Source organism: Cydia strobilella, chromosome 2 (genome assembly GCF_947568885.1).
Source record: "Cydia strobilella chromosome 2, ilCydStro3.1, whole genome shotgun sequence".
NCBI lineage: Eukaryota > Metazoa > Arthropoda > Insecta > Lepidoptera > Tortricidae > Cydia > Cydia strobilella.
The window spans coordinates 29,457,560-29,468,485 of record NC_086042.1 but is presented as its reverse complement, the minus strand read 5'-3'; the positions used below and the strand labels follow the sequence as shown (position 1 = coordinate 29,468,485).

Here is a 10,926-nt window from a genome sequence, read left to right as displayed (position 1 = left end):
TATTAAATATTTTTTTAAACTTGAAGTATAAAAGAACAATCTCAAGGAACCCTTAAGTTATTCGTACAACGCTACCCCCTCAAGGTCAAAGAAAGTTACCCTTCCATAGGGTTTATTGTCAATTTCCTCCCTCAGGTTCCCACAAGGCGTAGCCAGACGGAACCTTAAGACAGGTGGTCGTAATTATAGGGTACTAGTTAAAAGGGTTTATGCGGGTTTTGGTTTCTGTGTTGTTAAGACTTTTTGGACGTGGGGAGTAATTTTAAGGCGCTCAAAGTATTTTAGCAATAATTTAAGAAAGCCGGTCGACTGTAACGAAGATAAAAAACCGGCCAAGTGCGAGTCGGACTCGCGCACGAAGAGTTCCGTAACATTACGCGAAAAACGGCAAAAAAATCACGTTTTTTGTATGGGAGCCCCACTTAAATATTATTTTTTTCAGTATTTCTTGTTATAGCGGCAACAGAAATACATTATCCGTGAAAATTTCAACTGGTAAATAGTAATCAATCGAGAATAAAGTGAGTAATTTTTTACTAAAAATACTAAATATGTGCTTATTAGAAAAAAAACTATAAACATTTCTATGAGTTATATGATCACGTGCCTATAGTCACGCTTCGCTTTATTTGTCACTAAAATGTCCAAATTGCCGATACTCAATAGGTCAATAGGAAAACAAGAATACCTCATAGGTGACAAATTAATGTTTACCCTATGTAGAGCATTTAAAGCTCAAATTAGAAAGGTCCTTTTGTTGAGTTAAGCCGCTTTGGTTGTACGATCTTTTATTTCGCGTGAAACATTTATCTACTCGTAGTCACGTTTCATTTCAACAACGATACAAGAGTTAATAACCTCGTTACGTCACAATGTCATTGGTTGGCAGACGGGCGCCGAACGTGATTACATAATTCGTCAACGCTCTCACCGGCGTTGGTGGTGTAATGGTCAGCATAGTTGCCTTCCAAGCAGTTGATCCGGGTTCGATTCCCGGCCAACGCACGCGTTTTTGCTATTTTGTTTTTTGATAAAATATTATTTTTTCTTGTATTTTTAGTCAATAAAATTACATTAACAACTCTTTTCATAATTTATTCACTAATTTACATACAATTCAAGAAAAGCATTCAACCGATTTACTTTCCTCAATTTTAACACATCTTTATTTATGATGTTTCTACAAATTACATCATTTTACGCAAGACTTGGCACATATGACATAAGTCATAACTAGTTATATTTATTTGGAACCATAGAGTAACTTATACTAGAGCGGTACTGTCATAGTAAATTTTGTAACCCCAGTAAATTCACTGCCATCTGTCGACACACTTTAAAACTAAAAATAAATATTTATAAAAATACGTTAAAATGTATTTAAATATGGATAAAGTATTTTTTTTATTTTCATTAATTATTTTTATGATTTTGACCCATATTCTTTCACTGATATGCGTTAAATTTGTTAAATAACAAACGAAACCGTCAACGCCATCTATACGACAGTAGGCCAAAGCTAGTAGCGCCCTCTGAACGAGAATCAAATTTTCTTGATTTTCGAGGCACGTTTTTTTCTTAGACTGTATCCATTTATTACGGAGTTATATCTATCTATGTTTGGAACTGAAACTGAACCTGCGACCCCAGCCCAGAGTGATTCGATTTGTATTATTAAAACTTTTTCTCAGTACTTAGTAAGTACCGTTTCAATCTTTGCTAAAGATTGAAAATGGTAAACACAGGAAATGATGCGAAGTCGTTTTCTAAAAAATTACGTAAGTCAAAAAGATGCTTCGGATTTTTAGAACGCAGTTACACATACAAGCGATATTTTGGTATTTTTATTAAATTGCAAAGTATTGAAATAAAATAAAAAACTATGAAAACGGATTATATCGCGTATATTGAATTTATAATACATCCCGACGTTTCGAACCCTTTACAGCGTTCGTGGTCAACGGGTGACTGAGGAAAAATTACAAAGTGCAAAAATACCCACATACTAAAATAATGAACAATCATAGACTACAAACTTTAAGGCTGGTTGTACATGCAAAATCGGTTCATAAGGCTAATTATACACTACAATTATTTTCAAGTAAAGATATATATATATATACGCGATAAAAAAATAAAAAAAATACTAATAAAAATACGCGATATAATCCGTTTTCATAGTTTTATTTCATGAGTAACTATCGCGGTAACCGAAGACAATATTTTGCAAAGTATTATTTCTTTAATTCTGAATAAGCCTCTGAATATTATTTATTACTCCAACTGTCCCGGGACCAGTCTGAAAATCAGCGCGGAGCCCTCTGGCACCGCACATGCTGAGATTGGGACCCTTTGCCTCACCATAGATTTAAGTTATAGTTATAGTTATTATGTTAAGTTGATATTTAAGTTTAAGTTTAGTTTATATTGTATTTTTAAGCTATCCTTTCACAAATTGTAGATTTTCCTGTGGCAATAAAGTTTTTTTTTTTTACAAAGCTGTAACTTTGTACTACAAGGAAAGAAATAAAATTATTTTATTTAATACTATTTTAGTATATATTTTTAGGTACACCACTTTCATACCAAGATCGCATCATGAAAAATGTTGAAAAAACACTAAAATGCATTAGAAATTCGAAGTTCGGGTTAAAGAATTTTATTTTTTCTCATAAGAAATTTTACATTTCAATTAACGAGAACTTAGAATATGTACATAGTGGTTTTTACCAGTAAGCATAATTACAATTCTTAATGCTAAATCTTAATTATACAGTTAGTGTGTTATAATCAAATTAATTTTTAGTTTTAATTGTAGTTTTTATTTTAGTTTAGTTACTTATTATTTAACTTTATTGAGCAATAAATTAAATTAAATTAAATTAAATTAAATAATCATTTATTTTCAGGCGTGGCCCATAGAAGTGTTAGTAACAAAAAACTTAAATACTAATGTTAAACAGTACAATTAATACCTACCATGCAAATCAATATACTTAGAGCTAGGACTAGGACAATACAATACCGGGTGAGCCTTTATAAAGCAATAAAGCCTTTTCTTTCTTCTTTACCGTACCTATAACCCGTTCTATTCTACATGACATGACGAAGTTTTACTGGAAGCTAGTGACTAAAACTTCCCATGAAAACCAATAGCCAAGTTCCAAAAATCTAATTAAATATTCACAATTATCCATTGTCACGGCATCGGCACCGGTACCACTTCAAACAGGCACGTTTAATGCGGTCATTCCATATACGTGGAGTATGATTTAGACTCATGTAGGTACATAATAATAGGGATGAATTAACTTTATATTAATTAACTTTGCTCGAAAACCATATAAAAACTCAAAAAAGATAATACCTACTTAGATCGATTTTTCGCCCCCGAAAACCCTAATATAGCAAATTTTATCGAAGTCGTTAGAGCCGTTTCCGAAATCGCCGAAATATATATACCTACAATAATTGCTCGTTTAAAGGTAACAGCAAGCTCAAGAGTTAGAAAAAAAAAAAACCGGCCAAGTGCGAGTCGGACTCGCGCACCGAGGGTTCCGTACTTTTTAGTATTTGTTGTTATAGCGGCAACAGAAATACATCATCTGTGAAAATTTCAACTGTCTAGCTATCACGGTTCATGAGATACAGCCTGGTGACAGACAGACAGACGGACAGCGGAGTCTTAGTAATAGGTTATTACCATTTGGGTACGGAACCTTTAAAAACAAATCTGTCCATCATTTCACCTGTCAAACTCTCATTGTTACCGAGGGATGGAGAGAATGGCACGCCTCGGCCTGGCAAAAAGTCCAAGTCACAAAATGCCTGTTTCCACCGAGGTATACACTACACATAGTGCTTCTCTCAAACATTTAGTAAATACAATACAATGGAATTTTAAGACCACATAAAATTCGATCAATCTAGTGTCTAACTAGGCAAATACGTGTGCTAATTATTTTCCTGCCCTCCGGCCGGAAAGTGTCAACTTTCGGTCCGCTGCGCTAAACGAAGTTGCAGCTTTCCGGCTCCGTCAAACAGAAACATAGTAGGTATACACACCTTAGCCAGTAAATAAGAAAGCCTCAGTTACATGTAATTGTCGGCAGAGGCGAAGCCGAGACATACGGCGCGATTCGAGAAATGAATTAGAGATTCACTAGATATGAAATAGTATAGATATGTGACGATAAGAAAGATATTCCTCCTCCTCCTCCTCCGTCGTTCCCTCATTACTGAGGATCGTGAAGAAGTTTCGAAATGGCTTCTCTCCGTAATAAGCTCCGTAAGCCGTGCAATACAAATACAAAATTCTTTATTTCTTTAAAATACAAATTGCCATGATTTAGGGGATGGAGCCGCCCGGTAAGCAAAAAATTGCCTGTGTCGGGAGGCACCGCTCTTCCCTAAGCTAAAACAAATAAAAAATAACAAGCAAACTATTTATACAAAATATAAAAATCTAAAAATTAATAAACAAATTTTTAATATACTATTATAACAAAAAAAATTATAACGTTAAATATTTGCACCTAGGCGGAGCGTCTAAAGCTAAATAATTCAATTTCCGCCAGCTAGCCTAATTTTTACAGAATTCAGTACCTACAAATTAGTTCCGGATTACCTAACTCTTATGTTGGAACGCACCGCCACTATAAGGAACCGGCAGAACTAATATGGGACACAATAAAGCTTCAGTGGAACCAATGACGAATTTTCCATTTAATGTATTCAGAATTATGTCACATATTTGCATGTGTTAGGTCTGGAAGTCACGGCGAAGGTATCGCCAGTATTAAATCATTTTACGGTTTAGACTTACTTCTTTTAGTCACTCGCGCGACATGTTGATGAGTACGCAACACACGGTCGTCGTGAACGCTGCTCGCACTATTAGTGCTTGAGAAAGGAGACCTAGGCTCTCCGAAACATGTCGCGCGAGTGACTAAAAGAAGTGAGTCTAAACCGTAAAATGATTTAATATTAGTATGTCTCACAACAGTTTAAATTCGAGTATCGCCAGTATTTATTATCTTCGTACAAAATCATCATAGGTGGAGTAACTAGGCATAATCGGTAGTGACCTGAACTGGGAAGATTACAATTAGGCATTACAATTACCAGTTGGACGCAAAAAAAGGGTGATTTCGGTGGGACACTATTTACATCTATTTATCAATGGATGATTTCTGTGACCAAAACTATCCTATGTCCTATACATCCGAAATTATAAATATAAATAGATGCAATTCTAAATTATTGCACACAAAAAATCATCATCATGTCAGCCGATAGACGTCCACTGCTGGACATAGGCCTCCCCCAAGGCTCGCCACTCCGACCGATCCTGTGCCGCTCGCATCCACCGAATTCCCGCGACCTTCATCAGGTCGTCGCTCCATCTCGTTGGAGACACAAAAAATATAAGATTTTAAATCTCCTTCAGCAATCTGGTGAAAACAGAGATTTAATAATTTAAGGCCTTAATGAAGACCACACATTTCGTGCCCTGGGGCGCCTAATTTGCCATAATCATTGCTTTTATGCTCAATTTAAACATAAATAACACGCTTCGCGCGAAAGCCTGTTTTAATAATTAAAGGACCACCAGAATCGAACTTTTTAAAGTTCCGTACTGCAGAAATGGAACCCTTAAAGTTATTCAAAAGTATTTGCCACAATTTGTGACTTTCAAATAGAGATGCTTCGTCTGCAATAAGAACCTTTTTATTATGTTCCTTGTTAACGCCTAGCATGTGTTTGTGACGATGATGCACTCACACACGCATACGTCAACGCATACGTGGGCCGCGCCGCGTCCTTCACTCGTCCACAAGCCACCAACGTGAATCCATGCTACTTTTTTATACCTTTTATATTTTTAATAGTTATTAAACCAAGTTTTTATTTAAAAAATAGTAGCATTCATTTCACATCCCAGCAAGAAGTACCCGCGTTCACATTCCTAATGCTATACTTAACTGATTACTTAATTTTTAGAGTACCTTTTGGTTTAATAGTACAGCGGCCAGATGGCCTAAAACACCATTCGATGTGACTGAACAATAGTATTAGTCTACTGAGTACGAAATAAGGACTTGTCACTTTCTAAGAGTGTGGGGGGAATAACTGTGACGTCACAAAATTGGCAGTACAAAGTTTTTAACTTTTTTCTTTTAAACATAACATTGTGGGGTATCAAATGAAAGAGTATTGTGACTATTGTGAGTAGATAACAAATATATAAACGCTCAAAAATTTCACACCACATTTAACAGTTCTAGGTACAGTATACAGAAAAATATCTTTACGTCCGCTACTTTTATACTGACTGTAGGTACCGTCAGTCGTTCATGTTCCTAAGAAAATAAAGATTAAACTAATTAAGACTTATATTGACCGGGATATAGACCGTGATTACCTTTTACAAAAGGTAATCACGGTCTATATCCCGGTCAATATAAGTCTAGTGAAACTAACCGTGAATCATTCAAAACTCAAACTAATTAAGAATAAATAATTAAACATATTTTTACGCATAGGTAATCACGGTCTATATCCCGGTCAATATAAGTCTAGTGAAACTAACCGTGAATCATTCAAAACTCAAACTAATTAAGAATAAATAATTAAACATATTTTTACGCATAGGTAATCACGGTCTATATCCCGGTCAATATAAGTCTAGTGAAACTAACCGTGAATCATTCAAAACTCAAACTAATTAAGAATAAATAATTAAACATATTTTTACGCATACATTACTCATTCGTGATTTCAAACAAAGAAGTTCATAAATTAAACGCATCATTCCCCGAAATGGTATTTTGATTATTATCTGCAAAGGAAACTCAGTGTAATTCACAGAAACATCATCTTTACACCAATTATTACTAAAAAGAGCTTGATGACAATTACGTTGAGACAAAAATCTCGCGCGAGATGAAATGAGAAAGCTAGCATTTTTACGATGTTTTAGCATGTTATTAAAAACCACACTTGTGTTTTTTAGGCCTCTCATTATGTATCAGTTGCATAAACTACTATTATCTACGCACGTATCGTTAGTGCTCTAAAATGCGTTCAGAAACCGTATGAAATGACCAGCATTATTACATTTTACCTACTACCACAGATAAGAAAGTTCTCATAGTAAAATTGGTTCTAATAATGCTGGTCATTTCCTACGGTTTCTGAACGCATTTTAGAGCACTAACGATATGTGCGTAGATATAGTTATTTACGATACAAGTGCAGAAAAGAGGAAATTCGAAACGAGTGGCGATAAATTAAAACACGACCGCAGGGAGTGTTTTAAATCGACACGAGTTGCGAATTACCTATTCGCACGTGTATCGTACAACGTTTTACAGTACATATAGCCCTTTAAACTTTCGACATATGCACGAAAAGTGCTATTTGACGCACTAGTGCGAGAAAGTAGCACCATATGTACTGTAAAATATATTTTTCACCTCAGCAGCTCGAACAAGCCTACTTTCGTCACTCCCTGGAGTGAGGAAAGTGCGACTTTCCTCACTCCAGGGAGTGAAACAATGTAGCTTTTTAATTTAGTGAAGGCCATGAACTTCATACTTTTATTACATTTTTTTTATGGTATGGTACGGTACGGTACGGTACGGTACGGTACGGTACGGTACGGTCCGGTCCGGTTCGGTCCGGTCCGGTCCGGTCCTTTCCGGTCCGGTCCGGTCCGGTCCGGTCCTGTCCGGTCCGGTCCGGTCCGGTCCGGTCCGGTCTCGTCTTATCGTATCGTACATATTATAATACTTTTTTTTCTGTTTATTCTGTGTAATTCGAATTTACATTTTTTAAATTTGCCGCTTTTTTCTACTAACGAAAATGGCTTGACAGACTTTAAATCAAAATTAACTTTTTATGTGTAACAGCCAACCACCACTAAAGATCGTTTCCGCTTACATTTATTTACCAATGACTGGATTCCGTGTGGATGAGATCTATAAGCTCAAGTATACGCAATTAAGTCCCGTTGAAATAAATAATAATGTGTAAAAATCGTAAAGGTATAAATCAGTGTAACAACCAACATGTTGCCTACGAAATATAAAAATAATAATTAAAAGCGGCCACGATACGCCAGTTATTATCAGCGTAACTAATTGTATCACTCACTTTGGATTAATTTTTCTGCAGTCGTATTAATGTCACTTTAATGTAACGCTCAAGTTACATTTACTTTTATAGCTTGAACAGCTTAATTTGTTAATTTCATGCTTAAGATTACTTGAGCTTGTAATCCAATGTGTAGGTAATAATGAAAATATAAAAATAAAGGCCCGGAGTAGCATTAAGATTTTAAAAATCTTGACTAGATTTGACATTAACCAATCAATTACACATAATCTAACTCCAATTTAGATTTTGCAGCAGACATGTCTGTCCGATGACGATAAAATAAATGAAGTTCGTTTTAATTTAACTACTAATAATAATTCTAGCTCCTCATAGATACCGGTTATCTAACTAGTTCATATGTAATCTAGACTAATTCAATTCTGCGAACCTGCAAAAACTAGTTTTAGTGATAAAAAGTTCAATGCCAACAAAAACATTTCGGTCAAATTCGAGTTTGCCTCAGGCAGCCAGTGTAATCATCAAAACCCCATCAAAACACTGACTTAAACTTTCACGATTTTCCCGACTTTCACGGTCTCCGAGACCACGGGGACAACGCCGTCCTCGAAACGTCGGAGGTAAATTTAAAACTTATTTTACGCGATTAAGTCCCGCCGTTGTGAATAATAATAAAACCCCATCAAATTTGCGTAAGAGGGTTTTATTTTTTTAATTTAATAGTTATTTCAACTGTTTAAATAAATAAAAAATATGCCGAAAATGCATCATTTTGAAAAAGAGCTGACACTTCAAACTGCTGCATTGATTTTTTTCAAACATAGCTAAGAACCATCGCAAGAATTTCTATTCCTAAAATGTCGGTCGGCCTTTTCACAGTGACCTTTGAACACTATAGGTAAGCTAGGAAAAAAATAAATCCCTACCTACTTAAACTCTATTTTCTTAAGATCTCAAAAAGATGTAGATGTAGTGTAGGGTCGCCCGGCCGGAAGCAGGTGGGCTGTCGATCACGTGTCGCGTTCATTCAGCCCAGTTCCCTGAAGTTGGAGCTGCAGGTTACTGTCCCGGCGGCATTCCCACACTATTCTCCTCAAATCTTCTTGTTTTCCTGCAGAACAGAAGGACATTAAGTTCGACGTCCTTTAGTTCGTTCTCTTTCTAAGTGTCTCTACCGAATGTATTATATCGCGGTGCCGCATACAAATACACTGCTAGTAAGTGAAACCTAGTCTCCTCATTACCACAATGTGGACAGGAGGCGTCTCTACTAATTTCCATTATCTTAAGGTGTTAACTATTTAAACCGAGATTTAGATCTTGAGAAAATAGGTTGCTCATCACTACTGACTGCCAGTGGCGTAACTAGGGGGGGGGGGGGTAGAGGGGGCAAGTGCCCCGGGCGCCATCCAAAGGGGGGCAAAAAGCAGCAGCAGGGAAACTTTTGTCAGTCGTCAGGGGGCGCAAATTTGGTGACTGCCCCGGGCGCCATATCCTCTAGCTACACCCCTGCTGACTGCTCATCATGATCAGTAGGTACTACACCCTGATACTGACTACCTACTCATCTGGTCAACTGTATCAAAGTTGCATGCAGTAGCGGATGCTCTGCCTCCACCGGTTCCGGAGGGCCTACCGCGAACTCCGAAGTTCGCACATTGTGGGCATCTTCCTCTTTTACTCCAATTAAGGCGTAATTAGAGTGACAGAGCAAAATGCCCTTCATTTGCGAAATTCAGTGTTCAATGTAATCCCAACGGTATTCCAAACCACAGTCAGTTTTCTAGACTTTCAGGTTGTCAGATAAAGTTTGTTTAAAATGTTTTTTGTACGGAACCGTAAAGAATTAACTTTTATACGCCTCCAAAAAAAGAATCTAGTTTTTTAATTGCGGTGCGCAATAATTATCTTTCTCTCACATATCTAATAGAATAGTTATGCCTGTTCCCATAATAAGTTTATATTTGAAACACATTGTCTATTTTCTAAGAAATTAAACCTAACCAACTCAGACATGTTGTCGCCATTCTGAGAATTCAAATACGGAAGTTATTCACGGCATATTTTCATTAAAACAAATTAGCTTTAAGAGGATCCATTGATTTATAGCATTTTAGACTCTATCACATCACCATTAAGTTTCAAATTATAACGCACTTGCTTCAAACTTAGCGCATTTCACTTCTGAAAATGACATGTTATCGTATGGAGTTTTTAATTGATGTAATTTAAGACTTATCGCGTTGCCGTTTAAGTTGAAATTACTATGTGCTGGTGCAAGTTTAATGCTTTTTGACTATGGAATGTCCGCATGTGCAAACCATAATGTTGTGTGGGATTCCCATTGTTTCCGAGATACGAAGCGAATGAGTGATTGATGGACTTTCTTCTGGGAACCAGCTGGGTTATAGTTTTTAGGCAACGACCTAAAATACCTATTTGTTTGACTAGAGATCAAAAATGACCCCACATGGGCCACATGTATTGTGCCGCGAGCAAGGGCCTGACACTCTTTGATAGAGAAAGATAGTCTTATTGCGATTCCTATAGGAGGAAAGAGAAAATAGTGCCATGCTTTGTCCTTATCACCGACCCGGTGGCAATAATATGAATATTATTTCTCTTACCCCCGGTCGCTCGGGTGGAAAAAATTAATGGGCCCTGGAGGGAAACTGCCTTAGGACCTTAAGTTAGCTCATTTTATTTTTAAAAAGAAACAAAACTGCATTCAGATTTTTAATTTTTCACCGTGATACAGTTTTAACTAGTACGGGGAGTGGGGAGTAAAGGACTCATTCTTCTCATAAT

At 36.5% G+C, this 10,926-nt stretch overlaps 1 non-coding gene across 1 annotated transcript; it reads left to right on the top strand.

Annotated features, from left to right (window-relative positions):
* The first annotated feature begins 933 nt into the window (after positions 1 to 933).
* Positions 934 to 1,005, top strand: Trnag-ucc (transfer RNA glycine (anticodon UCC)). Its single transcript has one exon. It is a non-coding gene; the product is annotated as a tRNA-Gly (tRNA).
* Positions 1,006 to 10,926: the final 9,921 nt, after the last annotated feature.